Genomic DNA, 27,605 nt, shown 5'->3' on the forward strand with positions numbered 1-27,605 from the left:
CCAGTGTGACCGCATCTATAAAAGCAGAAGTTTGGGCATTTTTCTGGTGTGGAGCATTCACACAATACCCAGGAAGAAAGACATCGCCAAGCATATTAGAGAAGCAATTTTTTGCTACCCACTAACCTCAGAAGGGTTATGGGCCTCAGTTAGCATGTTAAATGTTCAAGTTCATAGCATTACATTTAGGAAAAGACTGAACAAACATGGTTTGTTTGAAAGGTTTGCCGGGAGAAAGCTTCTTCTTTTTAAAAAGAACATGATAGCACTGCCAGCGTTTGCAAAGTTGCATCTGAACAAACCACAAAACTTCTGGAACAAGGTCATTTGGACGGACAAGACCATAATGGAGATATTTGGCCATAATGCCATTACTAATGTGAAAACCAAATGCAGCATATAAGCACAAACCCCTCATATCAGCTGTCAAGCACATTGGTGGAAGGATAATGATTTGGGCTAGTTTTGCAGCCACAGGACTTAAGCACCTTGCCGTCATTGAATTGACTATGAACTCTGCTGTATAAAGCTTGGCCAAGACTTGACAATGATCCCAAGCACAGCAGCAAATCTACATCAGAATGACTGAAAAGAAAGGAATGAAGGCGTTGCAATAGCCCAGCAAAAGTCCATCTCTCAAAACAATTGAAATGCTGTTAGGAGACCTTCATATCGCTGTGCATAAATGAATACCAGGAGACCTTAATGAACTGAAGCCATGTTGTAAAAAATAGTGGGCCCAAATTCCTCCAGAATGATGCGAAAGACCAATAAAGTCATACAAAACAGGACTACTTCAAGTTGCTGCTGTTAAAGGTGGTTCTGCAAGCTAGTGATTCATGGAGTGTACTTAATTTTTCACACGCTGCTTCCGCATTTTGGTTTATTTTTTATTAAATTAAAAAATGGCAGAGTCTTTCTCCGTATGTCCCGTTTAGGAGAACTTGCATGGGATAAAAACTCTGAGCAAAGAGTAACAAAGTGCTCTCCCCCCTTGCTGACACTGACCCAACTAGTGAGGCCACCTTCACACAAGATGTGCAATTGGTGATTAGTAACATATGCAGTGTAAGAGCTCATTCACACAGGTCTAAGGAATTCTGGTCCATGAAAAACAGACAGATTTCACTGTGTGTGTATCTGCATTTTTTTCTACCTCCATGTGTCATCTGTTTTTCATGCACGTACATAAATAAAATTAATGTGCAAGAAGACCCAATTGATGGCATTTTTTTTTTTCATTGTCTCCTGATAACATATGTAAAAAAAACAAACAAAAAAAAAAAAACACAGCACACACACACACATGTAGCATTTATTTTCACATCTTTTTAATGCTCCCACAGACTTTCATAGGTGATTTTTATTCCTGAATACAAACCAAGTTAGACATGTGGCATTTTTTTTTAAACACATATCAGTTTACAGAAAAAACATATGCCTGAATACACCAATTTACTACATGTGCTGTCTGGATTTAGTCAGTAAAAATATGGACAACACACAGATAGAAAATACGCCTCTGTGAATGGGCCCTAATAGTAAATTCAGACTCGCCCCCCCTTGCCATGCACAAAGGGAAAACTATGCCATGCCAAAATATTTTGGCCTCTGTCGGCATGGCATAGGTGGGTATACCCTTATCTCTCCTGTTTGGAATAGTGCAGCCTTCTGTGCTACTCCATGCATAGGCATATCATAAAAAAATATGGATGCCATAGGGTATACATTCTTAAAATAAGAGTCTGTGGGCGACTTGTACCACGGTATGCCGGTACAGTGGCATACATCAGAGGCATCAAGAACTATCTTTCTGACATATACCTCCAGCATAAACTACGAATACAGGGGGATATTTAAGAAGGCTTCACGTCAGAAAACGGTTTTGGGAAAGTCGCAAAATTTGGGGCAAGGTCTGCTTGCGTAAAAATGTTGTGCCTTTCCAGCCTTCTACGCCAGCCTCGTAGCTTTCGTGGGAAATGAGCGTGGATTGTTGGGAGTGGTATGGTCGTACACATTTATGTATAATAATTTACAACAGAAGCTGGCGCAAATTATGCCGGAAATGTACGCCACAAATGTTCGCGCTGGGGGAAATTATATTAAGCCCAATGTCTGAAATGCCGGACTTAGTAAATTTCCTCCAGTATGATGCCTCACCTTTTTTTAACAAAGTTTGGTTGTACCTCACCCACTTTTAAGCCTCCTACACAGCTGTTTCTGTTCCAGTTAATGACTGTTTTAACCTACATATGAAAATGATGATCATTATCACCTATAGCATACATTTGTTAATCATACACCTAACTATAAGGCTGTTTTCACGAGACCGAGAAAATCGTGCGAGATTTGTGCGTTGTGAGACGCACAAATATGAACCCCATCCTTTTTAATGGCACTGTACACAGGAGCTACTTTTCCCCTGCATTGCGTTGCAATGCAGAAAACGTATCTCGGCATGTCCTATCTTTGGGCGTGCTCTTGTATCGCATCACCAATTGTTTTCAATCGGGCCGGCGGTAGCATCGTACCACATGCTTGGTGCATGCGATGCTTTGTGAGGTGGGGTTTCCCTATTGAAAACAATGGGAGAAACCTCATGGCCCACGGCGGAGGATCGCTACTTCCCTGAAGTGATGCGTGGCAGTTTTGATCTAGAAATGCCTTGCATTCGCGGGGATATTCCACTCACCCACGTGAAATTAGCCAAAATCCTACAAAATTTGACTTTGCGCAAGTGTACCTAGAAGGATTGATGCTGATTTGAAGGCAAGGAGTGGACACACCAACGGTTGATTTGATTTAGATTTCTTTTGTTTTTTCACTTTGCATTTTGTTTATTGACAAAAATAAACTATTAACATTTTTATTCTTCAAAACACTTTTACTTGCAGCGTTTCTTCCACACCTGCCTAAAACTTTTGCACAGTACTGTACATATTATATACTGTACTACCATACACATGAAACTGTAAGGGGCACATATTTTAGATAAGGTGCTCTGGCAGTAATTCTCATCAGTAATGAATACATTTTGTGAAAGCATCGGAGACCTCCCGTAACAGCTTCCAAGAAATGTCTGCTAAATATATTCCGCTGGTCCCAGTACAGATCTGTTGCCGTTCCATACTCCACAACACTGAGCTTAATTATCTAACCAGGTGGATTCATTATAGCAATGGTGAAAAGAGAGCTGGTTATACTGATCTGGGGCCCGGTCCCTCAACACAACCTTCAGTAACTGATATGTATAATGGGCAGGTCCAGCTTTTACGCAGCACTATAGAAAGGAATACATTGTGTGGGAACAGTATAAATGCAGGAATTAAAAAAGAAAAAAAGTGTCATTTTTATGAAGGGCCATCTTGGCAAAACATTTTTTTGCTGTTTCAGGCCTTATTCACAAAAGCATTTCTACATGGCTAATTCAGCCGTAATAAAAACAAATCATGACCATCTGAAGAATTGGATTCCAATGCATTCAATCAGATGAGCGATTTTTAGCCGCACAAAAACAACGGAAAGATAGGACATCGGCAACCAAATACAGTGGACGATTTTATATTACAGCCGGAAAATATAGGCTTTGCCCTATCTTTCGACTGATATACGCTGGCCGCTCCCATAGACTTCTATGGGAGCTGCTATAAAAGGGAGGGCGTGGGAGTTTAGCAGCGGCCAACGCTGGGAAATGTTTACGGGTGCCTCTATAGAGCCAACAGAAGTAATCCCAAAGAGTTATGCTGACCGAGGGATTTCTGGGCTGTGGTGTATTTTCCCGCTAATACACTGCCCTTCACAGTGACAGACAGACTAAAATATAACTTTTATTCAAGACTAACATAAAATAATGACTTGGGCTAAGAACAAGACAAACATAAAGACAGAGAATATTACAGATAGGTGGGTAAATGGAGTTATTAGAATCACCCCACCTAGGCTATGGTAATACACTGCATCCGGTTGTGTGAATGGGCGAGATAAATACAAATTTTTGCGCAACTATATCTCAGCTATTCGTCATTCACACGGTTTTCGGCCATGATGCGACCAGCGTACAAGTGCAACGCTCCTGTGAATGAGGCCTTAATCTGTAAAAAGAAGATGGCCTTAATTTTGTCTCCATTATCCATCCTGGCCCAATTTAGCGCTGTGCACCATATTTTCCAACATGTTCAGTAAACTCCTAATCTATACACACATACAGCCCCTTCCTCAATCTTGATAAAGGTGTCCTTACAAATGCAAATATATAATCTCAATGGGGAAGAAATAATATCTGTGACAAAGCTAAACAAACTCAAATTACTGGCACGATGGGGGGAGAATTATCAGTCATGGCGCACCATATGAATGATGCCTCCAGCAATCCAGCAGGCCACAGATTACGGATGCAAATGGGAGATAGTACAACGCTCTGCAGTGACACCTATTAGAAAGCAGCATTCCTACAAGTCAGTGTGCAACATTTAGCAGGCCTTCTAACAGGACTAGGAATATAAACCAAAGCCAACGTCTTCTCCAGAAAGAAACAGAACAGACAGACTGTTTGGGGATTGTTGCCATGTTGTGTAATCTGCTCTAAATTTATAGTGTTAGCTGAAAAGATTATATACTTTAGAAAAAATATTACGATGTATAAAATGTTTAGGTTTTAAATCTAAATGATATGTAGACACTTCTCTAGAATCAGATAAGTATGCAGCTTAAAAACAAAGGTAAAATTAGCTTCCTACTCCTACCCACTCCATTACACCCCATGGAGAAGTTACAAATGACATGTCAACAAACTAAGCATGTGACTCATGGGAAAGAAACTACTGTGCATATAATTGCATGATTGCAGGCATGTGCTGCTGCCAGCAGAGCGTGTAGAAAAATACACTCTTTGTCAAAAAAAAATAAATAAATCAAGCACCTAGAAGAAGTTGTCGTTCTGCTGCAAAACTCAGCATGCAGTTACATCTCAGACAGATGTGTAAATAATTAGATGAACTGTCTTGCCACCTGAGGCCCTAAAAGTGGTTCCACCCTTGGCCTATAAGAAGGCTCCCTGAGGCTCCTTGTGTGTAGTGACCTCTAGTGGTCAACAAGCTCTTGTGTAGAGCTTGTTGACCACTAGATGCATTTATTACATGCGCATTTATTGCGTCTTTTTTATGCACCAATAAACTATAATGGTGTCCAACATGTATGTACCAAATTAGGGCAAGTCTGAATGGCCCAATGTAAATTAAGGGGCTTTTAACACTGTATATTATACATGCAAAAAAAAAAATGTGCGCATAATACGTAGTCTAAATACGCTTATGTGAGTGAGCCCTGACTCTCAGAAAACTCTTTAATGTCCATGTATGTATATATGTTTGCATTATACAGCATTATCCACCACTCAAAATTGTTTTGCCCCCTCCCTGAATGGCAACCACCTAATCCATCTACCCCTCATCCAAGCCTTGGATGGTATTAGTGTATCTTGACGCCACCAGGAAGAACTGGTGGAGTCAAGATTGAGAGGGGGTGACACCCCCTGTACCTGATTGGCTGCAGAGCTCGATGGACTGCAGGTCTTGGCAGCTCACTAAGCTGATGCTGCCTTCACCTAGGCTCCTTCCCCAGTAACGTGGTGTGAATTGTGAAAGGGATGGAGGGTTAGGGTGATGGGAAAGTGTAACAGTTGGGCTTGCTTGTAAAATATAAGGCTGAGTGTTACACCCACCCCTTACCCTAACCGTCTACCGTGCCATAAATTGCTGAACGGTGTGTTCCCCATGCCTCACCGCTGAGCCCCGTCCCCCGCTACATTGCACTCCCGCTCCCCCTGTGGCCGAAGCAGGCGGAAGCGCAGTGAGAGTTCTTCTTTCCCTGCTGCTGTCCCCTGTTCCGGCTCACCCTACATCGGCAGTTTTGCACTACCGCTGCCGCCGTGGGCAAGGTAGCCGGGAGCGGTGTCCGTCGTGTTGCTGCTGTTATTCCCGGGCCACACTCGTGGTGCATGGCACTGTTTCCTCCCGCTTCTGCTCCCCCTGCTGCAGAAGCAGGTGGGAGCGCTGTCAGTGTTGTTTTGACCGTGCAGTCTGCCACCTGTTCGGCTCCCCCTGCGGGCAAAGCACTCGTCCTGCTGCCCGCTGAAGTCTGGCACAGTAGGCTCCCAGTTCTACTGCCCCCGTGCCCACAGCAGCCTGCAGTGGTGTGACGGACATCCCCAGGTCCCATCTCCTCGGCTCAGCCACGCCACCGGCTATTTTCTCCTTCCAGGACTTTTGGTTCTTAGCCCAATCGGGAACTGAAGGTGTGACAGGGGCGTTCCTCCTGTCAAACCCCTAGCTTCCAGTGGCGTCAAGATACACTAATACCGCCTTGAGTACCTAAATGTGTTCTGTTTTGAAGTTGTGAACTTATGAGCAGGTCATATGCCTAAGGGTACTTAAAATTCATCTTCAAGCATGTTATACTGATACGTCAAATGATATTATCCATAATTAATGGGCAACATCTGACCCTGGATGGGCTCTGTGGCTTTTTAAAACACTATAGCCCCTTCAGTCCGGGAATGGACAGGTTTCTGAGCTCCTGGAGCCCTACTTTACAACATAACCAAGTAACATGTAGAGGTGCATACAATATATACATAGAGAATGCTGCAGTGTTCTGTACTCTGAAACAAGAGCTAGGCAAAGAGGGTATTGGTTAGGAGCACACCTGCTCCTTTAATAGAGGGTGATCTGCGTAAAAATAAGAGTAAGCATACATGAAGCAAAACGGGCTGGTGGAGTGCATTACCCTAGGGAAGATCAAGGATGAATGAGCTAGAAATTCTTCAAATGGTATGATGCCTCTAGAACAATAAAGATTGCCCATGCTGCTATCTTTTCTGTGACTCTACGAATGTGGAAGATGGACAGTGATGAAAAAAGTATGTTATCTTTGAACACTAGCATTGACATTGGTGGAAGCTTTTGATTAGTGAACCATTTCACCCGATTCAAATATCATGCTTCACGAATCTGTTTTCACTTCAGCAGTCAGGTCCACCGGGAAGAAATTAAACTTCCAGGTATGAGAACCACTTTTGGCAAATTGAGGTACACCTTTCAGTCAATAGAATGAACATATCAGTGAACCAGGTGAAACAATTTGCTCTTCTACTTTTGATAATACAATTCACACCAAGAAAAGTATATGTGTGGATCTGTGATCAAATGGAGTCGATTTTTCCACTTGAAGCAGCAATGACCATGTTAAAGCGTAATCTTATTATGGCCCAATTCAGTGGAATATACTCAGAACAGTTGAAGGGAAAAAAAGAGGAAGATTGTGACAAGCAACAAGATAAATGTATACCGTACTATCACAGAAATCATAAACAAGCCATTGAGAGGACGAAGACTCAAACAGAAGACAGGACACTAATCATATAGTTGCCGAGAGTCAAAAGCTATCCACCTGTAACAGCACTTAAAAGAAACACTTCAGCAGAAAAACAAGACCCTTATTCACATTGTTATATCGAAAGAGTCGCTGCATCATGGCATAGGGAGACTGGAGGGCCCATAGTGTCTTAATGTGCTGCTGTAGACAGTCTTAAAGAATCGCTAATGAGTAATTACAAGGTTTTCTTCGTCTTGATACTAGAAAATGCATATCCATAAAAAAAAATATATATCTATATATATATCTCGAGGCCTTAAAGGGGTATTCCACTTGCAGAGATATTGTTGGAATTATGTAATGACCTTGTGATCGGTGAAGTTTCAGCCTCTAGAACTCTATACTGATCACCTAAGCGAAGGGGTAGAAACTAATTTAATGTTTTCTGTACAAAGCGGTGCTGCTAGTTTTAGGGCTTTGTTGTAGTTTCCTACACAATGGGTGGCAAGCTGCTGCATTCTGTGGAATTGTTATGGCGGTAAAACCCACACCGACCATGAAGACATGGCACTCTAACATCTTTTCTGATAGTCAGAAAACCCTTTTAAGTGAGATTTCACACACAGCAGTTTTTGGAAGAATGCCACATGTTAGTGGCAATTCAACACGGAAATATTAAATGCACAATAGTGCCTTCCCCCCCCCCCCCACTTGTCACTTTTTTCTGAGGGTCCTTTTGCATGCAACGATTATCGCTCAAAAGGTCGAAAGTAAGCAATAATTGTTACATGTAAATTCAGGCAGTCGTGCACTATTCATATACTTGTCTTTTACCGCTGGCTTTTAGCCAATATAAAAATAGTTTCCTAGCTGCTCAAAAGACATTCAGTTTGAATGGAATTCATTTAACCTTTTGTGCGGCTTGCGGACTTAACAATATACTCATTGTGTTTGTCTTGTATACGTAATGAGTACATTGTTTACTCATATAGGGAGTAGACAATGGAATCCTGCTGGTCAGATAATCCCTCACATAAACACACGCCCACCTGAGCAAACAACTGGTACTGACTTTACTTTAGCTAATGAGGAAATAGAGATGATTAAAAGCCATTATCTGTAAGTGTCATTTTATGCAAAAATGTCATCAGTTCGCTCAATCGTGTGGTCGTTTTAGTGATAATCATTGCATGTAAAAGGGCCTTCAGTCAGTGGTGTTTTTTGGCAGCAGGCTTGGCATTTATTTCAGATGTATTTTATTGTGATACAGAATATCACCTGATAGAATTAGGGAGAAAACACCATGTAGTGGAAGCAAAGAGAATATATATATTTATATTAAATACACAATAGAGTATGTATTGTGCATATGGTATGAAACCACACCATGATCCAAAAGCATAAAGAGGTTTCATTTGTCATAAATGGCTACATTACATGTGTGTCATTGAGTAATATAGAGTAATGAAGCCCATACACCAGCAATAGCTGAATACGCTTGTTTGATCAACAGCTACTCTTCCAGACTATTCCATGCACATTCATGCCCTGCTCAGCTGAGTGCTCCCAGTGGAGAGAGTGAAATAAGGTGTTGCCAGGATGAGCTGATGCATTGGACACCGGGTGAAGACAGCTCCAGTTATTTTTCCAGAACACTGTGTGTATTGTACAGGACCATGGAGAAGCTCCTGTCCTCATGGTAGAAAGTGATTTACAGCCTCCAGCAGCTCATTCTAACTTTTATATATATAATGACTTGTTTTATCTGTATTAGTTGTATGCTCAATTTATTCATTCTTCATTTCTTCTTAGTTATGGTCTCGAGTTACAATGATCACCCCGAAACGAATTAATATTGTAACCTGAGAGACCGTGATTTATTGGCATACAAATAATACAACTGCCTGACCACAAAGCAATACAACTAGCTTCAGATATAAATGTCAGAGGGGAAGCAGCACCTTCCATTGATAAATCTGGAACATATTTCAACTGCTGTGTATACCTGTCATAGCCATTTTTCTGTCACAAACTGATACGTGAGCCCCATTGGGTTTTAAGCAAAAGTTTGCATTGGATTGAAAACAGAAGCAACTCTGTCATATCTGATTCATTTGACGCTTCAGAGTTTCAGAGCTGCTGGCAAAATGACTAGCTCAAAATAAAAATATTAATTTACCTAGGAACAATATGAAATATTTACCAGATATTATGATGTTCAGTAACAAAAGACCTTTTTTTCTCAAATTCAAAACAAAAATACTACACAAAAATAAATGAAAAGTGTCTAAACTAAGAAGTCATCATACATACAGCAGTCACAACTCCATGTAGACAGTTTATGAGCAATCAAGTGAATATACAAATGAACCCATTTTAAACAGAAGAGAACAGATCCTGTATACACACACACCTCTATACCACTTCCCATACTGTTGAAAACTTGTTCCTATACAGTACACCACAGTTTACTGTCCTATTCATCATATTTAATTGTACTCATACACCATAAAGGTCCATCTCTACTTTCATCCCATCAGTATTCATTACTTAGTGTTTCTCAATATTCCTTAGGCCCCGTTCCACAACATCCGTCTGGTTTCCTAATTACCGGAACCACCATATTCAGCACATCCCAGATCTGAACAGCGCCGGATGGACCCCATTAACTATAATGGGGTCTGTCTGACTTCTGGCATGTCAGCTGAGATTTTACTGGACAAAATAGTACAACTTGCTGTTCTCTTTGGTCCGGGTATTTTGTTCTGGATGTGAAGGTAACCAAAACCAAATCCCCCTTACTCAAATAAACAACATAAAATTACCACAGTGTAAAGAGAGCATAAGCACAGTATGAGTACCTTTTGGAGACATTTCACATACACCAGGGTGAGAACCTAGGCATAAGACTGATGAGCGGTTTGCAAATAATGTCCTCTGAGGAATGGTTAAAGGATCTGGGAATGTTTAGCTTGCAAAAAACAAGGCCGAGAGGAGACTTAATAGCTGTCTACAAATATCTGAAGGGCTGTCACAGTGCAGAGGGATCAGCCCTATTCTCATCTGTACAAGGAAAGACTAGAAACAATAGGATGAAACTGAAAGGGAAGAGACACAAATTAGATATTATGACAATGAGGATCAATGAGTGGAACAGGTTACCACGGGAGGTGGGGAGTTCTTCTTCAATGGAAGTGTTCAAACAAAGGCTGGACAAATATCTGTCTGGGATTTGGTGATCCTGCACTGAGCAGGGGGTTGGACCCGATGACCCTGGAGGTCCCTTCCAACCCTACCATTCTATGATTCCATTTTCTTGTGGACAGGGCTCTCTTTGCTCTGTGTTGAAAATTTCCACAGCATGTGGATGAGATTTGTTCAGATTATGCCAATTTTCACAAGGTTTTCAATGCAAAATTAGGTACCGAATTTACCCCTCATTTTACATGCTGTGGATTTAATTCCTACAAAGAAGGTCCATTGGCAAAGCGGATTATTTCTGCAGCACCCATACTGAAAGTGCCAGAGATTTTTTTGTGCAGGGGGTCTGGATGAAAAAGTCTGCCCCTCTATGAACATGGCCTTAGAAATATCTGTAATAACATTACATTAAAGGAGATCCAGTTTATGAAGAAAAAAAAAAAAGCTTATAAGAAATATCCACAGGGGACCACCAGAGCTTCTGTGCTGGATCAGCAGGGGAACCAACTCAGCCACCTCTGTAATAAGTGTCTTGTACATGCCTATACTGTACATACAGCCTGTTTAACTAAGCAAAGAATACGTTTAAGGTCCCCTTCACACGGGCGTATTTACACATGCAATACGCAGAGAATTAATTTCAATGGATTTGTTCACATTTCTATATTTTACACACGCATTTCGGTCGCACGAAAAAAATCTTCAGCATGCTCTTCTTTTCTGCGCATCAAAGGTCCCCATAGAAGTCAATGAGGAGTACGAAAATGTGCGCAATACACGGCATAATTCTGCTGTAAAAAAAGAACACATTTGGAGAGCGGCATGTCTTTCTTTGCCATGAGCAGATGAACATGCCCTGCAGGCGGAAAAAGTACAGTAAAATATGCCAATATGAGCGCAAAAAGCATCATTCTGTGCACAAAAAAGGTTGTGCTGAGGCGTGCACAAATGCGCATGCGCTCATGTAAAGGAGCCTTTAAGGTCTGCAAAATCCCTTTAAGATTATCACTAAATTTGCATGCAGAAATTACCAATTGCACTGTAAGATCATGGTAAATTGCGCCAAGTGACAAACTCAGCTCTGCTAAATCTGTAGATAAGGACTTATTTAATTTTAATACAATCTATTACAGTAGACTGACTGTAGGACACTGAAGCATTGCACAGAGTGCACACACTGATTGATGGCAAATGCCTTTTTAGCAGAGGGAACAAGTGTACAGAGAATTACTAACCTTATTAGGGAGGTAATGTGAATAGAGAACAATGCTGAGAGACACACAGGCAATTAGGTGGTATTCAACATGCAGCATTAAAAGGGATATGCATATTTTATGGCATATACGAGGTGGCATGATTTTCAACAAGGCAGTGACTAAGTCGCCATCGCATTAAGAACAGTCTATAAATCTAACTAGTAAGGTTAGACACACCAAATAAAACCAGCCAAGGAACTTCTAGCAACTTTTCTACAATTCCCACACTATTTGCCATCCTAACTAGGCACACATCATTCTTTGTAGTCCAAGGAAGTTTGTGATTGGTAATAACGTGAACCCAGTACCAAATGTTCTATGCTGAGGATAAAGATTTAATTTGATCTGCCAGCTATTCTATAGGGGGCTTATAGGACCTGGAGGCATAGAAGAGGTTGGTAAGAAGTCTGTTGCTGCACATACCATACATCACTAGTGAAGAACAGACATACAGCTCCTCCACAAAGGGGAAACAATGTCAGATGGAAGATAAAAGAGTGCCAGGAACATCCATGCCAATCACTTAAACACTTACAGGCTGAAGTATGTAATTTGGCACAGCACCGACTAACTGGCCACTGTACAGCTGTCAACACTAAATGGAGCTGTATCTCAAGCCTCCTGACAATAGCAATACCAATGCACCTGGGAGCATCTCCTGTCATCTCCAACAAAGCTTTGTCCCTACAGTCCTCAGGACTCCAATCTATTGTTCTCTATAGGGGCTCATTCACAAGGGCGTGTGTGTTACGCACATAATACGGACAGCATACTACACCATTGGTGTATTCTGACCTGTTTTTCATGCACGTCAAGAAAAGATCATCAGGTCCTATTTTGGTCCAAGTAAAATCACCCATGTAAGTCGATGGGAGTGTAGAAAAAAAAATCCAAAAACAGTTACATATACTGTATATTCATTGTGTTTTTCATGCATGCTGCTATAAGATGGTATGCGTTTTTACATGTGGGTTAAAAAACACATATGCATGAAAAGCACATATATATGCACAGTGAATATGGTGCGTTTTTCACGGACCAAATATGCAAACGCCCATGTGAATGAGCCCTAAGCAGCAATGTCACGCTGGGAAGTAGTAATCTTCAATGAAATTACCCATAGACAGTCCAGAGAAATATTTGCCCCCCGATCCCTACTTTACCTCCAGTTGGGAGAACAGTTGCATACCTGTGCCTCTCTGGGATGCAGGTGGAGGGCTCCTTTAAGACAAGCAATCTATAGAAACAAAGTATCAAGCAGAAGCTACAGAACTACTTGTGTGCACATTGTAACAGCTCCATCCACTCCAACACAAAGTCTTTGTCCCATCTCTCCAGCAAAGTACAATAGGAGATACAAGTGGGTGTGAGCTGGACACAGCGCCCAGTGGCTGGGTGCCCAGCTCTCCAGTGCCAGCCCTGAACCCCACACGTGTTGGCCAGCAGAGATGACAGCTTGGCTGCCACTTGCCAGCTAGGGAACTGTCCCGGGAATGAGACAAAGGGGATGATCTGGGGAAAGTTTCTCCGCTGCTGGAGGGCGCAGGCAGCGGGTGATGATGCTGGGGCGAGTGGGCACCGTTGCCAGGACGGGAAGCGAGCAGTACGGGGATGCTGCTGTCGCTCCTACCTTTGTGCCAGTGCTGTGCCCTCCTCCTGTCCTCGGTGCCTGGAGAAAGCAGCTAGTCCCGGCCGCTGGAAATGCTGCAGACTGACGCCCCGTGGCGGGGATCCTGGCAGCAGGGAGAGAGATGTGCCGGCAGATGAGGGAAGCACGACCGAGAGCCACTCATAAACAATACCAGCCGGGGAGGAGGAGGAGGAGGAGGAGGATCGCTGCCACCGCCGCCGCCGCCGCTACTGCTGCCGGAGAGGAGGAAAGCCTGGGCTGGACTAACAGGAGGGCGCCTATCAGAGATGCTGCAGGCAGGAGGGCATCACATCTCACACACAGGGATTACCAGCCAAGGGCAGCCTGGCATCTGACTGTGCCAACTCAGGAATTTCTGGGAATGACACAAGTCCACATAGATTGTCACCCTGCCTGACAATTGGCATGGTGCCATGCTGTATAGGGAGAGTTGGCCATGCCAACCTGAATTTTTCTCTTTTCTGGACAATTTATACACGAGCCACAGACAGACTACATGTGAATGGACAAATCGGAGCTATAATGAATGATAGAGACTAGAAGTGCTATATGTCTCTAGGGTCATATACTAATATAAACTCATTCCCAGCATGAGGCCTTAGATAATAATACCCCGTTTACCCAAAAATAAGACCTACCCTGATTGTTTAGCTTTTTGAGGGGATGCTTGAAATATAAGCCCTACCCTGAAAATATGCCCTAGCTGCATTACATTAAAATAGAAAAAGGAATACATTACCTAGCAGGCATGGTCCAGGTCCCTTCCGCTGTTCATCGAAGGCCCGACCCGCTTCTTGCAGTCCTCGGCCGCTCACATAAGATCACTTCCTGGTTACGGGATTCATAAATCTTACCTCCAGGAAGCGATGGCTCTGATTGGCTCTTGAGCGTTGCTCAACAAATCAATACAGCACTCGATGAACCAATGTGATGGTTGTGATTGGTTCATCGAGTGCTGCACTGATTGGCTGAGCAGCAGTATAAGAAGACATACCCCCAAAAATAAGACCTAGCGCCTCTTTTGGGGCAAAAATTAATATAAGACAAGGTCTTATTTGGGGGGGAAATACAGCAGTCTCAAAAACTCATGGATGCATCAGTTTTTTTTCACCGACAGTGGAAGAAGGTACCCTAGGTTTACAGATTATCCGGGAATTTATGGATGGCTGGTGGAAACCCTGCTGGTCGTCGGCACAATGAACTGCCCTATATCAAACAAGAACCATTCAATACTTCCATGATCAGAACCCTCTATATTTCCTACTAAGCTAATAAAATGTACAATGGTAATGAGGAGCACTGTGACCATGTCAGCAGACTGTCTAATAAAGAATGATTCACAATGTGTGAGAATAACAAACGCTCTAATATAAAGTCGTGGTAAATATCATCCAATGTAAAAGCTCTAAATAATCCACTATAAGTTATCTTTCATCACATTAAATATTTTTTCATAATTGTGTGAGTATAAGGATATGTTCATACTCAGGAATCCAACACAATTTTTTTCACGCGGCATTCACCTCTAAAAAGCACAGCAGCAATCCACAGCTCAACTGCAAATTACAGCCGCAGATTTTGCCATGAAAATGTCAAATCGACGACTGCTTTCGGGCATCGATTTTTCACGCTGCGTCAAAAGATAGGTCTTGACTTATCTTCTGACAAAAAACGCTGGAGGATCCCATAGACTCCTATGGGAGCTGAAAAAAAGGGAGGGGGAGGGAGTTGACCTGTGTCCAGTGCTCGGAAAAGAAGACAGCTGGCTCTATTTAAGCATTATAAGTCATTACCTTGATTTCTGCTGACTGACAGTGTTCCACGTTGCAGCGATGGTGACCAAGACTCATTTCTATAGAGTCGAAACGCGTCCTGTGTAGTATCTGACCTTTTATGTGACACTTCTTATTATAAAGGCTTTTGGATATATCCACTTCAAGAACAGTAGTATCTCAAACTCATTCTGTAAAATTGACTACTTTCATACAGCATAACCAGAAGTATGTATACACATATACACACATGTATATATGTATCACCAGAGTGTCCCTTAAGGCCATGGCCCTTTTTTTTCATTTTTTCTCCACCCTTATAAAAATTCGTAACTCCTTTATTCATCTATTGATGTCGCTGTATGAGGACTTGTCTTTTGCGGGACGAGTTGTATTTTTTATTGGTACTATTTAATGAACCATATAATGTACCTTAAAACTTAAAAAAAATTCTAAGTGGAGTAAAATGGAAAACAAAAACTAAATTCTACCATCTCTTGGGGCGCCTTGTTTCTATGACATGAACTGCAGCAAAAATGACATGATAACTGTATTCTATGGGTCAGTACAATTACTACAATACCAAACTTAAATAGTGTTTTTTTGCTGTCCTTTAATTTTGTTTCAAATATATATTTAATTTTTTTAAAATTATTTTCTGACACCATCTTCTTATTTTTTAGCGGGACATCCTGCAGTTTGCGTTGATACCATCTTGGAATACATACAACTTTTTCAATTGCTTTTTATTGCATTTTTTTCTTGGAGACAGGGTGACAAAATTGCGCATTTCTGTCATTTTTATTTTTTTTCTGACGACATTCATCACGTAGGGTAAACAATGTGTTACTTTGATAGATCGGACTTTTATGGACGCAGCAATACCAAATATGTATTTTTGTTTTATGATTTAAATTCTTTTATTATAAATATGGCAAAAGGGTTTTAAAAAAACTTTTTGTTAGGTTGTGCTGCTGGAGCTTGTTGTTCTACAGGGTTCCAGGAGCACACCTGCACAGGTGAGGGTTAATTGAGCTGGCTGGGCGTGGTTGTTCAGGTCAGCCAATCCCCTGGGTCTGGGTGTAGAAATATACCTCAGTCCCTCTGTGATGAGGAAGCTGTATTTCCTCAGTCTTGTCTGTTGTGTGAGTAGCGTCTGGTCAGCTTGCAGATTGCTGCGTGAGTAGTGTCTGGTTAGCTTGCAGCTTGCTGTGTGTAGTGTCCTGTGCTGCCTGTTTAGTGTCTTGCTAGAGTAGGGACTGCAAGACACGAGGAGCCTTGTCGGAGTGTTGCAGCTTACGTTTATTGGCCAATGTATGAACTAATCCCTTGCTTTTATATTCAGCTTTACCATCTGTTGTAGTGTGCAAGGTTATGTGGTAAATGAGTTTGTGCATTTAATGTGTCAGTTCCGCCTGGTTGTGAGTGTCACCCTTTCAGGAAGAGCAGGGCCGAGGTTCCAGCATGGGGCCGCCTTTATTGAGGCAATCGCTCTGCTTGTAAGTAGGGCCAAGCCATCTTCTCTGCAGCACAGGGTCAGTTTCACCTTTTATTCCGTTTTTTTTAATAATTAGCAAAACTTTATTGATCTTATTTTTACTTTTTTCCTTAGTCCAAAAACCCCTAAGCAGCCATCTAGCTCATTTGGAAGAAAACATTCCTTCCTGACTCTCTAATTGCAGCCAGAGTAATCCCTGAATCAAAATTTGAGATCATCAACCCCGCTGGTCACCTAATGTCTATAGCCTGTAATATCCTTCTGCTCTAGAAAGACATCTAGTCCCCTCTTAAACTCCTCTATCGATTTTACCATTACCACATCCTCAGGCAGAGAGTTCCACAGTCTCACCGCTCTTACAGTAAAGAACCCCCTTCTGTGCTGGTGATGAAACCTGCTTTCCTCTAGATGCAGAGGATGCCCTCTTGTTACCGTCACAGTCCTGGGTATAAACAGGTCATGGGAGAGATCCTTGTATTGTCCCCTAATATATTTATACATAGTTATTTGATCGTCTATTAACTTTGATAGCCTCTCTGAGTATTCTAGTCCATTCTTGCGATGCTTTGATTGCTCCTGCCATAGCATTACATCATACTGTGATCGGGCAGGCAGTCTATCAAGCCACCCCATGGACATGGCTGGATAGGCATTCTGCTAAGACAGCCCCGGAGCCTTTCATGATGCGATCTCATCATGGGTGTTCATATGGGACCCCTGAACATCGTTCGGGGCATTTAAAGGGTTAACAGCTCCGATGAGCTGCGTGGCTTACCAGAGATGTTGCCATCGGGTGTTGACTGTAAGAAACAGCTGGCACCTGTGTTGCATGAAGGGAGATCCCCCCGCAATCTCTCTTCATACATACCCGAATGCTGCAGGACGTAAATGTACATCCTATAGCGGGAAGGGGGTTAATCTAACTTCAGTGACATAGAGCTGCAGGGGGTCTGGATTTTGTGTAAAACAATTCTTTGGTTATGGCAAACTTCAGGCTTCATTCACATTTGGCAGTAAGGAAACAGTATGATAAGACACGGTTTATACTTTGGTTTTACTAAGGCCTCCTTCACGCGACTGTATCCATTTTTACGTTTGCCTGTACACACTGTATATTCTAATGAATGAAGATTTGACCAGATCGAGTCCTGATCTTTATTCGCGTCTTTCAAGCTATTCACACTGGGCACTGCTGCATGTATGTAAAAAAAACGCAGAAGTGATGGAAACCAACAATCGCTATAAAATGCTCAGAATGACTAATTGAATGACAGAATGACTCAGAATTGAAACTAATGGGGCTGCAATGCGAGATCACACAGCCAGACAGAGCATGCCGTAATCTGTTTCACGCATCGCGGTGCTATGCAGGAAAAAAAATCGCCTATGTGTATGATCCCATTTGAAAAAAATGGGGTTCATATCTGCACAAGATTTGTGTGTCTCGCAATGCACAAATCTTGCACGATTTTCTCGGCCATAAGAAGCTGGCCTTAAGGGTCGGAGAATTAAAATAACAAAGGCAATAACCGTTCAGGCAAACTTCAGTTTCCAAGAAACATTCCAATTAAACTCCTACATTTGATGTATACTTGTTTCTGTGATTTTTCTAATGCATAGCTGTAAGTGCCCATTTCCTCACATTATACTTAGCCCAGTATGTGTGTATTCATACATGATCCCGTGCTTTGTATAGATGAAGTCCAGAGTGAAGGCCAGGGAGAGAGCCCCCTGTAGTTAAAATTGCACATAGCAAATCTATTGCTAAATATAGAAAAGATACATGTAAAAATCTAAATCTTTACATTGTAAGCAGTACTAGGCAGCTGGCCGGTACCATGCCATGTAAGCTTATTTAGAAGTGAATTTTATCAGTTAGTATATTAAAGAAACTCTGTTAGCTACTTTGAGCTTATAAGCTAAGTTTATAGGCTCAAAGTAGCTGACACACTGAGTCTAAAGATATTTTATACTTATCTTCTCTGCCGTTCCCCTCATGGTCAGCACTCCACATCCGCTCAAACCCACCGCTGAATGCATTGAGCGGACTGCATAGTCTACTTACAATGGGAGGACCACTTAGCGCATGCCTATGTAGTCCACTCAATGCATTTAGTGGCGGATATGAACACTGACAATGGAGGGCAAGGTAAATATAAAACTTATATCCCAGACGCAGCATGTCAGCCACTTTGAACCTCTAAGCTTTGCTTATGGGCTCAAAGTAGCTGACAGATTCCCTTTAAGAACCAAAAGATGAAACAGTTTATATCATGGGAATGAAAGGGGTTGGCAGTCATGACAGTTTATGACCACCAGTTTATGAGTCCATTGATTAGCTGCAGTAGTCATGTGCAGCTACGGTATATTATCCTGCCCAGGGTGTAAACCAAAAACGGTGGTAGACCACCGAAGCAACAGGGCTGGAGTACTAGGGGATTTAATAGGTGAATACTGTGTGTTTTTAATTTTATTACAGTAATAAATGGAATAGGTGGACTACAATACCCAGAGAGATTATCAAAATTGGGATTATTTTGTTCAGAAAAAAGATGGCTGAGGGGCGACCTAATAACTATATATGAATGTATCAGGGGGCAATACAGGGATCTCTCCCATGATCAAACTACTAACGACCACTTGACCATGCGTATGTATGTTTGTGTGTGGGTGTTTCTTATGCTCCGTCCCTGGTGACGTCATCACAGGTCCTAAAACATATAAAAAATACAGACATCCGGTGGAAGGATCTGCGGTGACATCACTGCTGTGGGAGGAGCCATTGTGCATTTAGGTAGAAAGTAGCGTATACTGGAATAGCCAACAGCAGCCACCAAGGCCTGTGATGACGTCACCGTCATGTGATCACCTGTTTGGGTGGAGTCAGGAATCACATGACCAGAGGATGATCACTGTCATCAGAAACCAGAAAGCAGAAACACTGGTAGTATAATTTCCTAATAATTACTAGTCTGTTTATACCTAGGACTGTGACTGTAACAAGGGGGCATCCTCTACGTCTAGAGGAAAGAAGGTTTCAACACCAACATAGACGAGGGCTCTTCACTGTAAGAGCAGTGAGACTATGGAACTCTCTGCCTGAGGACGTGGTGATGAAAATTTTGATAAGAGATTAATAGGGGCCTGGACGCCTTCTTGAGTGATATAATATTACGTGTTATAGTCACTAATAGAGATGAGCGAGCACCAAAATGCTCGGGCCCTCATTATTCGAGTCAAGCTTTTCGTAAAATTCGACAGCTCTATTCGAGTAACGAACCCCATTGACTTCAAAGGGAGACTAGAGCATTATTGTATGGGACCCGCCAAGCTTTTTTTTTTCTCCTGTGTTCGTGTTCTCTCTCTCTCCTCCGCCAAGCCAGCCACAAACTACCATTAATGTGCACAGCGTCACAGCAGGGAGGGGTCAAATCTGACACGTCAGCAGCGGGGAGGGGCCAAAACTGGGGCGGGGTCGAACACAGCGTGATCCTCGCTCGAGTAATGAGCACCATCGAGTATGCTTATACTCGAACGAGCATCAAGCTCGGAAGAGTACGTTCGCTTAACTCTAGTCACTAATAATTTCAGAAGGGTCGGTGATCCAGGGATTATTCTGATTGCTAGATTGGAGTCAGGAAGGAATTTTTCCCCTTAAATGGAAAAAATTGGTTTCTACCTCATTGTTTTTGTTTGCCTTCCTCTGGATTAAAATTGGAGGGTAATAGGCTGAACTGGATGGACATATGTCTTTTTTCACCCTTACATACTATGTTTTTTATTCTCACTTTAGAACCACCACTTAGCGGAAAAGTATTCCCAAGCAATAGATTGGTAAGGTTTCAACCTCTGGGACCCTCACAGAAGTGTTATGCCCCCATAGGAGTAGAAAGCTCTTGTCATTGTTTACAGACACAGAGGCTTGAAGATGAGCTTCAGCACTGGGCACAGCTGGCCAAACATACAAACCGATGTGCCAGTGTATACAATGAAGGGGACATGGTGATCTCATTGTACTGATTGGCAGGAATCCTGAAGGTCATACTTCTGACAATCAAACAGCAATGGCGTATCCTAACATCATCAGTGCCTTCACGCGAGCGAGGGTAAATGGCACCCAATATTTTCAGACATGACTTGCATTGCATAGCACACAGACACCCCATCTATACTCGCACGTAAATAGAACATGCTGTGATTGTTCCTTTTTACAGAATTGCTGCAAGAGACAAATCACCCATGTAGATATATATATACCCATTACAAATAATGGGTTGCATTTTCATGCACGTTCTTTGTGTCTCCCACGATTTTCTCCCCCATATGAATGCATACTTAACCAGATATGACCCTGTCTGGTGGAGACATATGCACAATTCAGATTTCAATGGTTTTTATGCATCTACCTAGAAATTGTATATATGTTCAAACTTCTACAAAAGACTATCTACGTGAAAGGAGCACTCCTGACTTACACTAGACCGTGACAGATTTTTTTCCTATATTTGTGGATCTATAACTTTGACTAAGGTAAGAATAGTGCCATCTTATCTACCACTATAGTCCTATGCAATGTTAACAGATGTGAATTGATTTCAGATAAATTAGATACATTTTATACTGCACAAGTGCACAAAATTAGACTTGTTACGGATATAAGTGAAAATCCACAGGTTTTAATACAACCTATGAATGTTGAATCTTTTTTACCTATTATGTAGCAGTAAGAAAAGTTGAGATCTATAACACTTCTAGGCACTGGAGCTATTGTAGTTGCATGTTTGGCAGTTACTATAGTTACACCGTTCTCTCTGATTAGTGATGACTTTATATGTAACTAGGACGAATAAAGACATGAGCATCAAGTTCAACCTTCGTTAAATGTAGCTGTTTCATTCAAAGGAACATCAATACAACTCTGTGGGCAACTGTCACCAATTTTTCCTCAATAGGGTTAAAAATGGTATAGGTTCCTAGGTGCAAACTATATGTATGTTAGTATATCTGTAGTATTAATTAATACTGGTTTCTTTTTACACTGCGGTAGTTCATGACACTCTCCTATATTGACTATAAAATCGGCTTTTCTTTAGACACAACTGGTATGGTGTTCCTGCTCATGGAATTAAAAGCTAATATACATACATGTACAAATATACATTTTTATGGTCCCTGAAAATATTATTGCACATATGTAATATACATATAATGAAGATATAATTTTTATGGTGCCTATATGAGGAAGTGGAATGTGTTGGCTTTGTCACCTTCTGTATCTAGACCTACACCATGGCCTTTTTACATATTGGGCATCGATGCTTATCTGCACTGGCACATGTCACTAGCTCAGGGTTCTATAGTCCATCCTCTGGAATAACCAAATAGAGTTTGATGATGCGAGCAGAAACATTATGCCCCTGATGATATTAATATGCTTTTTGACTAAAAACACTGCTATTATTCTATGAAGGGTTTTGTCAGGCAGTTAGATGTGGATCCACCTTGCCACACACCAGTTTGACTTCGGACTACTGCAGTACCTGGGTTTTGACCCTGGACACCTCCAAACGAAATACAGTCTTTGCTGCAAAGTCCCCAAGCGGTTACTCGTCCAGAAAGTTTCAGCTGTCAAGGTTGCCTTGGGCTGAGGCATGATACTAGATGATGTGAGCAGATGTGTTTCCGAAACACTAGGGCCGGTGGCACAGATACAGTAACAAGGTCCCACCTGAAGGTCAGGGTAGGCAGCCAGCAATAAATAAGTCCAGAATACAGAGTCGAGTTCAGGGAGCAGAGAAGTCAGAATAGCCAAAGTCTAGCTGGAGTTAGAACCAGAATATACAAGGGGTTTGTCACAATGGTAATGAAGGTCAATTGCTCAGGCATCTTCCGGAGATGCCGAAAAGCCCTTTTACACGGGACAATTATCGTTCTGGTAATTGTCCCATGTAAAAGCATGCAGAAACTGAATGACTGAATGAGAATCGTTGAGTCATTTAGTTTTAAGCTGCTTAAAATCCAAACGACCATTGTTCAGTTTAAACAGCAGCCATTCAGTATTGAATGGCCGCTGCTTACAGTTAATGGAGAGGGGTGGGGGAGAGCGGGAAGAGAGCTGTCCTCCAGCCGCCCTGCCCCCCTGCTGGCCGCGGTGTGAGCGATCCAGCAATACTTGCTCCTGTGTAACAGCACGGCAGCAAGTATACATGGGGACAAGTATCAGGCATCGTTTGCCCGACACTCGTCTTGTGTAAAAGACCTTTAACATAGCATGGGATGGCTGGTTATTGGTGGGGGTTAGATTCAGATGCACACGCTGGCCCTTTGAGGAAAAGGACGGAGCATGCTTGAGCACAATGGGCAGAGGACTGGAAGCAAGTAGAACCTTTGCAGCATGTGACAGGCACCCAACTGCAACCCCAAGAAAGCAGATCAGTCAATTGCATTTAATTTTAGAAAATTGTTATTGGTATTCTATTAATGGTATGGCCCAAATCAAAATGCAGTAGAGGCTTTCAAGCAGTGATTCACCCCTTTCAAATCCAATTTGTATCCTGGTTTTCCTTGGGGGCTCACTCTTATTCTGCCATTATACAACGGCGCTATATGCTGGCTAAAGCCAGTACTGCATGAGGTGACACGTTGGATAGGCTCCAATAGCAGAGAGGCTGGCAATATACAGTAAGAGAACCCCGGCGGATGTCTTCCAACATCGGAGCTGTACAGCCTTAAATCATAATGTCTTCAGACGTCAGACAGTGGATTGGAAAAGGTTAAGGGTGCAGACACTTGGCCATTATGTCAAAACTTACCTTTCTGTGTTTGAGTTCTGTCTGAGTTTTTGGCGAAACCCACTGTGCAGGTGCAAGCAAATTTCGCAAAGATAATGAGAAAATGCATCATCGGGGATCTAGAAAATATAACAATTATAAGTGTGATTTTCCTTGTATACTTTATGTAGTTGGACAAATGTAATGATATTGAATTCCTGGTGTTTCTTGTTTTCTGGAAAGGATTCCAAGTTACTTAGATCAACCATGAACTTGTTCTTATTGTTGATCCAGCCGTCTATATCTGGCTGTCTATGACAGTATATAGGTCTGTCAATCTTGACAGCCCATGAGTGCCATTCCAGAGGTCCAGCTGCTTCAGCTGTTTCTACATTCTAGGTGATATGAAATACCGCTCCCTAAGTTCCACTCCAGAGTGCTCTCCAGTGCTGCCCCCCTATACTTTACCTCGTTTATTGTCTTGCGCATTTCTGTATGTATTCAATGAATTCAATTTCCTGGGGGAAGGCTATGTGGAAGAAAAGTCACTATTCTGATACTGACCTTATCAGCTTGTAAGATGCCTGGCAACCATATTTTTTAGTCCTCAACATAGAAAAGCAGGAAACATTTCCTTTAAGGCTTCCTGAACTCGTCTGATGGGATTCACTTTTGTTTTTGGTCAAAGATCTCAGATCTAACATGAAGTGAATAGACCCTCATGTTGAACATGAAGTTCTTAGCACTTGCTATTATTCTCTGTACTGATTTTCATGCAGAGAATAAACATTGAAGTAGAGTTTTTTATAGTAAGAAAATATTGTTTCTTGTGTTCTTTGTGTGCATTCCTTCTGCAGCTTCCAGGGTAAGCCTTTCATTACAGTCATTTCAATGATTAGATTAATCTGCCACTGGCACCCAAACGTGTAATATATATTTCTAGATAAATACTTAAAGAGGATCTCCTCCCCAGGCTCCTGGCTTATTGAGAATTTATTCCTTCAGTTTATGTGTGGCAATTACCTGGTAATTCTGTTTTCACGGTGGTAGTTTAGTTGCTTGTAATTTATAATCATTCTGTCCTTGATATAATGGAGAAGTAGCCAATGCAAACAGAGCTGCAGTATAAAGCAAGAGGGAAGGAACAGAGACAGGAAAAGAAGAGCAGCTTCAGCAAGTCATTAAAAAAGGACATGTTGCCAGGAAATTATTTTTGTACAGTACACTATCAGCAGAACACAATGGACTGTAACCTCCAGCTGCACTGGATCAAGCAAAATACATGCTTCAGCACTCGTACACATTGAATATCTGAATAAAATGCATAAAAATGCAAAGTTCTTAGCACGTATTTTGATTTAAACATGTGGGCCCATCCGACATGTCCTGGTGAACCTTATTGGATGGGTTCCTAATTGTAATAGACCCCTCTTTTTGGGGACAAAGGCCTCCAAATGGATGCAGAAAAAGATTTATCTGTTCCAGGTGTCTTAATGAGAGTATATAGTCAGGTATGCTGCTTTGTCTAAATGCACTTGGGGGTCTTTTAGACTCAAGAACCCCCCAATACGGTTCACCTGGATGTGGCGGGTGGGCCCACATGTTTTGATCAAAATATGCATTAAGAACCTTGTATTTTAATGTAGTTAGTATAAACAACAGTGGTGTAATTTTATTCAAATATTAAATGTGTATGAGTGTGTTTCTGTTATTGTAGTTGTTGCAGCAGGGGCGTAACTGTAGAGGATGCAGGGGATGTGGTTGCACCCGGGCCCAGGAGCCTTAGGGGGCCCATAAAGGCCTCTGTTCTCCATATAGGGAACCCAGTACTATGAATAAAGCATTATAGTTGGGGGCCCTGTTACAAGTTTTGCATCGGGGCCAGGGAACTTCAAGTTACGCCGCTGTGTTGCAGATATGGTTTATGTGCACCTTCACATTCAAGTTATTTGTTGGAAATGCTGACTTTGCTTTTTGCACGCATTGTACGAGGGAAAATGACCTAAGTAAAAAAGAACCCCCTACCTGGCCCAAAATGAACAACACTGCAGATCCAGTAAGGATGAAGGGACATGGTACTAAAATGCCAAATTAGCGGATGAGATAGGCAGCCATATGCTGTGGCTCATAGCAGAGTTTAATCTTTTCTTGCATTGTAGATATGCTCCTGCTTTCTATTTCCCCATTCCTCTTCTTACTAGCCCGTCCTATTTATACCAGAAATTGCTATAGACACAATCGCTCTAGGTCATATCAATGCGGATATTTGGTAAGTCTTTATTATGTATAGAAGAGATTTAGATTGACAAAAATAGGCCCAGTAAACATGATCAAAGAGCCTTACTTTCTCAGGGTGATTTATATTCTCAGATTAGGTGCATTCAGGAGCTACATGGTTTGTGACAGTCTTTGAAATAACTCTTCAGTGCACTGAAAATTATGACAGTTGTCCCGTATTCATCTAAATCCATTGGACACGCTTATCTTATGTGTCTTAAGGGTATTTCAGGGTAATCTCAAAGGAAGAAGTCACTATGGGGATATGAGTGACACATTTCTGCCCATGAGTATACATTATGGCACTCAATTAACTTTTTCTATAATCATGGATGCCCGGAAAGAAGCTGTATCATCGATGTGATGAATAAAATATGAACAGATTCCAGATGAAAAAAATATACAGAATGTAAATGTTTTTCGTTAAAAGCCATCAAAGGATCTCACAAATATTGGAGGTTGGGAAGAAATTATTCAGTAATATTACCGTCTTGTATGAGCTTAAACTTCATAAGGATTAAGGAGGGTTATCTGGTGTATAGTAGTAGGTTAGTGTAGATTAGTATTGTCATATAATGAGCCTATTATGGCATGTAAACTTTGTAGAGGTGGACCCACATCTGTGAGCCAAAATGGAAAGACGTTGCAAAGAACAACTCATTTGAATGGGCGCCATGTAATACTATATACCCCCTACAGTGGCCACAAATGAGAAAATGAGCAGCTTCCCTGGTGATAATAGCAAATTTCCAGAGTTGAGATACCTTTTACACATGATGACTATCAACCAAATAATCGCTCAAAGAAGTGAATAGTGGTTCAGTGTTAACATGGCTGTCAACAGGTGACCAACGATAAGTCGCTAGTCGTTGTATTGCAGCTTACCAAAAAAAATAGTTGCCATCTGATTAAAAGTCGTCTACTATAAAATCGCAGTCATTCATATTTGAACGACTTGTGAAGGAATTTTCATGAAGATCTCCTCTATGAACATCTCAGCTAACAACTAATGAACAACCATTGTTCTGTGCAAAAACAAACAAATGACTATCATTAGTATGCTACAACGAATATTTTGATCAACTACCTAGGTATAGGGGCGAAGGACGAGAACATTATCTTTCCATTATATAAGGCACTTGTCAGGCCCCACATGGAATACTGTGTACAGTTCTGGTTGGTCACCGGTGCTCAGGAAAGATGTTACGGTATTGGAGGGGGTTCAAAGAAGAGCGACTAAGCTAGTACATGGAATGACGGGACTAGAATACCCGGAGAGGCTGTCAAAATTGGGACTATTTACTCTAGAAAAAAGAAGGTTAAGGGGCGACCAAATAACCATGTATAAGTACATGAGGGGACAATACAAGGATCTCTCCCAGGATCTGTTTATACCCAGGACTATGATGGTAACAAGAGGGCATCCGGTATGATTAGAAGAATGCAGGTTTCATCACTAACATAGAAAAGGGTTCTTTACTGTTAGAGCAGTTAGACTGTGGAACTCTCTGCCTGAGGACGTAGTGATGGCAAAATCCATAGAGGAGTTTAAAAGGGGACTTGATGTCTATCTGGAGCAGAAGGATATTACAGGATATAAATCTAAGGTTATTTGTTAATCCAGGTATACAGGCAGGTAGGAACTATTGGGGGTTGATCCAGGGAACAGTCTGATTGCCATTAGTCGGGAAGAAATTTTTTCCACAAAAGGGCTAATTGGCTTCTGCTCTTGGGGTTTTTTGCCTTCCTCTGGATCAACAAAACAAAACAGGGGGCTAAACAGGCTGGACTAGATGGACATTGTCTTCA

General features: G+C 41.8%; 1 protein-coding gene across 2 annotated transcripts in view; it reads right to left on the minus strand.

Annotated features, from left to right (window-relative positions):
* The window catches only part of ENOX1 (ecto-NOX disulfide-thiol exchanger 1), a 550,861-nt gene extending 537,283 nt beyond the window's left edge, over positions 1 to 13,578 (minus strand). For both annotated transcript variants that reach the window (XM_066581809.1, XM_066581791.1), the window contains exon 1: positions 13,459 to 13,578. The gene's annotated coding sequence lies outside the window, so the exon portion shown is untranslated. The remainder of the gene's footprint in view (positions 1 to 13,458) is intronic.
* Positions 13,579 to 27,605: the final 14,027 nt, after the last annotated feature.

The sequence above is a fragment of the Eleutherodactylus coqui genome, chromosome 1 (assembly GCF_035609145.1).
Source record: "Eleutherodactylus coqui strain aEleCoq1 chromosome 1, aEleCoq1.hap1, whole genome shotgun sequence".
Taxonomy (NCBI): domain Eukaryota; kingdom Metazoa; phylum Chordata; class Amphibia; order Anura; family Eleutherodactylidae; genus Eleutherodactylus; species Eleutherodactylus coqui.